This window comes from Daphnia pulex, chromosome 9, assembly GCF_021134715.1.
Source record: "Daphnia pulex isolate KAP4 chromosome 9, ASM2113471v1".
NCBI classification, from domain to species: domain Eukaryota; kingdom Metazoa; phylum Arthropoda; class Branchiopoda; order Diplostraca; family Daphniidae; genus Daphnia; species Daphnia pulex.
This window is the reverse complement of record NC_060025.1, coordinates 5,910,842-5,915,776: the sequence shown is the minus strand read 5'-3', so window position 1 is coordinate 5,915,776 and position 4,935 is coordinate 5,910,842. Positions and strand designations below refer to the sequence as shown.

Below are 4,935 nucleotides of genomic sequence, written 5' to 3'. Positions count from 1 at the left end.
TGATCGCAAATCTAATGTAAGATTATCTAATTTGTTGTAAGATCAAATCAAATTGTATCAATATCAATTAACTTTTCTTTTCGTTCTAGCTTGTGGTGAACAATTTAAGTCAAATGCAAGATAATAATCAGTACTGCCCAGTGACTTCGTTTGTATGACATCTTCTGCGGCAGTTGTTGTGTGCCAACGAGAAATTTGGCAGAAAAATCATTGAAGACGTTTGGACTAAATTAAACTATAAATGATGTCCTACTGTATTTCTTTTGTTTGAATACATATTTGGAGCTGAATTTATGTTTGTTCATAATTTATAAAATTTAATCGTGAAATTTATTCATAATTTTTATTAAAAAATAGTCTTGCATATATGTTGCATATATGTTTCTCAAATACCCGAGAAGAATTTTAGCGTCGCAGGACCATTCCGTTCGGCTGTACTTAAAGTAAACGCGTCTTGAAAGAGTTTTATTAGAGTTTTTCTGTTGCTTTTGCTTTTTCAGCAGAATTCTCAACTTTCTATTTTTTGGTCACGAAATAATCGGATCTATTTTGAAATTTTTAAGAAACTTACATTTGCCGTTTTTTATTTTGATATAAATGAATTCCATTCGAATTTTTTACAAGCAGTAAATCTTTGTTTACATTTTCGTATTACGTTAATTTTTAACAGACGATGTTTGAAATGTTAAATTGCTGAAAATAATTATGATGTGTCAACATAATTCGCTAAAACACACCTGATTAAACTTGTGATAAAGCTTTATGTATTCTTCCGGGTTCGAACTCTAGTTCATTGATGTCGTATGCCACCGCTATACCTCTAAGCTAGAAATCCCTTTAAAACAAGTCACAGTAAAGTAGAAAAAAACAAAGAAAACGGCAATTTGAAACGAATGGTAGCTAAACAAAGCAATACTTTGGTACAATAAGCTAAATAGCATTAATCAACAAAAAGAAAAAGGGCGTAGCTATATGTACATTTAGGATTTAGAATTATTTTTGTTTTATATTTTTGCCTCATCGCCTCATAAGCCACAATGATAACAATGTTCATAACTGAATCTAACTTTGTTAACTTCTTATTTATTTTCAAGAATATAACTGTCAACTGATTTCAGTGATTTGTTTTTTTCATATTTTTGGTTTAGTGCGCTCTATAGCTATATGCTGATTAGACCCATTCGGCGTGCTTGTTGTTGACGTTTTGACAATTTTCAACAGTCGTCTGCTGTAGTGTATGTCAGTTCAACCAGAGTGGTCGCCAATTGATAGATCTGTCAGAATCCTTGATTATATTCTATTCAAGCATATTTTCATGGTGAAAGTTTTCTTCGTAAATTTGTTAGTTGTGTTTCTTTTAATGTTCTAAACGACTGTCGTTTGTCATTTGTTTTCAAATCAATAATTATGTTTGTGAAGCAGACGATATGTTTTCATTTCTAAGAAACTTGGTGTAGACGTCTGTGTTTTCCTAATTTGGAAATGGAAAGGTAAGAATTGTTTATTGTGCTAGAACAAATATTTTTAAATAAATATATTTCTTATCATAGGTATTGCTCAAACTTGGTGATCAGCTCTAAACAAGTTTTCACATTTAAGACTGTTTGACTGAAAAGATGTTATTCACTGGAGGAGCTGGGTATATCGGAAGCCCCTTTGTGGTTCTTGGAATCCGGCTATGTGGTTATTTCTTGCAAGAAGTTTGCCCACTCTAATAATGGAAAAAAGGCTCAGTGACTGCCACTGCTCAGTTTCATCAATGTGTTCTATATAATATAGTTATATTTATTATTTAATATCTAGGCGAAGAAGTTAAATTTCATAAACAGCTAAGAAACACCCAATTGATAATTCTTCGAGCAAAGATTCATCAAGTAGTTCATTCAGGGCTGAGAAAGAGAAGGCAAAGTTGCAGCAGATGCTGTTAATTATCACAATTAAAATATTGATGACAGTTCAACACAGGTATGGAAAATATGTGGATAATTGTTTTGCTGGACTTATAATAGTTGATATGCAAGATAATTAATATTGAATGTGTTTTGATTAATAACTGTAACCTGTTAAGTTGGTATTTTTCAGTTCATTTCAGAAATGACTTAAGTCGAATTCAAGAACTTAATAAAGGAACTTATGACATGGCATTTATTAAAAACCATGCAAAGAATAATGTTGCGTCCCTCACATATTTTCCAGTAAATATTAACACGATATTAACTTTAATCTGAGTGCAAGTAACTACATTTATTGATTAAAACTAATTCAATTTTACTTCTCATTCAGGGCTAAGAAAGAGAAGTCAAAGTTCCAGCAGGAGCTGTTTCATGCTCATCATTAAGTTGAGTCAGCCAACAAAGATAAGGTAAGATCCCATTGTAGATTGTTGAGCAGGACGGTCTAATTATTCTTAAATCATGGTTAATTTTTACAGGCAAGATGAAACGTACACCAAGCCGCCACTCGCTAAATAATTTTGATCCAAAGTTTCAATTTAAATTTCCGCTTCGATTTGACCATTTCAACCATTTTGAACTTTCCGCTCAATCGCACGTCTCGCTATAGCTGACGTGTTGCAGTGGAGAAATTGGCAGCAACTGATGCCGTTCCACAACTCGTCCCTTTTCGGCTTTTCCACATTGGATATTAAACAAAAGAATGTGAACTGCTGCTGTTTCCAGCTATTGTAAACCATCCGCAGTTATCCGGGTATGCCGTTATATAGTCTAGAGTCAAGTTAATTTAATAGCTGACGTCATAATATATAGTCGACCGTGAAAAACCATCTTTTTATCTTTGCGCTGCAGGGCAGGCGGAAGGAATTTCGTGAGAAAGTGCTGGAATGGAGTCGTATAACTAAAAAGGCAAACGTCTAGCGATCAGTTCGATGGATGTGAACGATGTGAGAATGCGACGTCCAACTCTGCACCTGTTTACATTACACAAAAAAGCAAGTGAAGAGCAGATGAACAGGTCTGATTTGAGCGTCGATTTTTGTAATGATGCGGTCAACATGTTCGGTTACGGCTGTCAGTGGTGCACATCAACCGGATGGTCTCAGGATTCCATATGCCGTGCAGACTCAATTTTATATTCGCTCCATCTGTCGTTTCTCGACTGGTCGAAATTGACGACACAATTAGATATGATTTTGTTTTACTTTCCCTTTTCTTAAAGAACTTGTTCCTAAAGCGACAGCAGACGACAAGATTCGCTAACCACACGCAGATTTTTATGATTATTCTTTCCTTAATTAAATTTTGCATTCTTTTGTGCCTCTGTTTGACATTTTCCATTCTATTGTTATTCATAACAGGCAACTTCCGTCTGATTCTGTTGCTAGGAGACCACGTCGAGATATATGGGCGAGTCTCTTTATTGATAAGCGACAGCTATGGACGATGATGAGGATCAGCTCGACGAGCGATAGGCGTTCCTACACTGGTAAAAAAGTATGTATACCGGCTTTGTAATTATAACTATCACCTGCTATGTATTAGTTGTGCGCCACCAACTCGACTTCTTCGAAATTTTGAACTTATTTAACGAATTTCACTGATAGTAAAATTGTTTGCTGATTTCGTTTTACTATCATGTCACTCTCGAGATGTTATTGTAAATGAATGGAAAATAAAGTATCTGTCATTAAAAATGCTGTGTGAATTTTAAAACTTATTATCGATATTTTAAGTTTAAAAAACTGAATATCGATTTGGTTTTATGACAATAATTAAACAGGATTTAAATGGTCCGATTTACAGTTTTAATATAGTTTCAAAACGGAAACAACAGTGTTTTTTACTAATTTGAAATCCGCTTTTATGAATTGATTTCGAACGCTTTTTGCATTGATTTGAAATATTTTAATCTCGTTTCCGCACGGAAAAATTCTTCTCGGGATAATAGGAATTAAAAGTAACAAATAAGCGAATCATAAAAACTGCGTCCCAAAAATGCATATTTAACGTAATAAAAATTATTTTCGTTAAATAACCACAGGAATTAACGTTTAAAAATACAAACTAGTAAAATTAATATGAAAATTAAACGGTTTTCTCCTTGAAACCATAAAATGGAATTTTCAAGTATTCGTACCATAAAAAACGGAATTTTTTTTTTAATCACAAAGGAAAAATATTTGTCGGGATCGATAGCTTCTGGCGGTTCAGGAAGGTTGTGCAATAACAATACAAAATAAAAACCCGTAGTCAACCCGTTTGGAAAACACAAAAAATGTATAATTCCTTTGTATTAACCCACCCAAAAAACATTCGTTGGTGGGTTATGACAATATGACAGGGAAAATTTCATTCCGAACCCTTTGAACAAAAAAAATTCCTAGTTTTCCTGGGTTCTTTTTTCTAGACGGATTTGAGCGGGTTGGAACACTATGTTGGCTGGTCGACATGTTGTTGAAAACAACACGGAGTGGATGATTCCCAGGAAACTTTTGGCATAGTTGTCGCTAGGTACGTCTACATGTAGGTTGAAAGCGCCAGCAGTTACCACTAAATTAAATGATACCACTTAAATTTACTCATGGGGAGAAGAAATCTTTTCGAGGAAATCGGCGTGTGATTTTTCTGGCGGTCTTTAAATCAAGATGAGTCGAAATTTGGATGAGCGGAAAGAGACACTGAATTTGAAGCACACGAAAGTGCGGAAGTTGGGTAGCTCGGTCAAAGTAGTTACTTTGATGGAGTTTTTGGGGAGGAGATTCAGGACGCCTCCGTTATATTTCACGCACTCAATTTCTTGGCTTCTCCAGTTCTTTTTTTTTTTTTTTTTTTTTTTCAATTCAACCCTGATCTCGTTGAAACACAAAAAAGACGTTACATAACTGTGCACGTCATTGAAGAGGTTTTGTTTACGAATTTGTTATTGATGACTGGTTGAAGGTCGTTGTTGACGGCGGAAAATGTTAGAGGTCGCAGCACA

At 34.5% G+C, this 4,935-nt stretch overlaps 1 long non-coding RNA gene across 1 annotated transcript; it reads left to right on the top strand.

The window, feature by feature from the left end:
* The first annotated feature begins 1,232 nt into the window (after window positions 1–1,232).
* LOC124202496 lies at window positions 1,233–3,652 on the top strand. The gene is made up of 6 exons (XR_006878190.1): window positions 1,233–1,490; window positions 1,551–1,965; window positions 2,083–2,195; window positions 2,284–2,362; window positions 2,432–2,706; window positions 2,805–3,652. It is a non-coding gene; the product is annotated as an uncharacterized LOC124202496 (long non-coding RNA).
* Window positions 3,653–4,935: the final 1,283 nt, after the last annotated feature.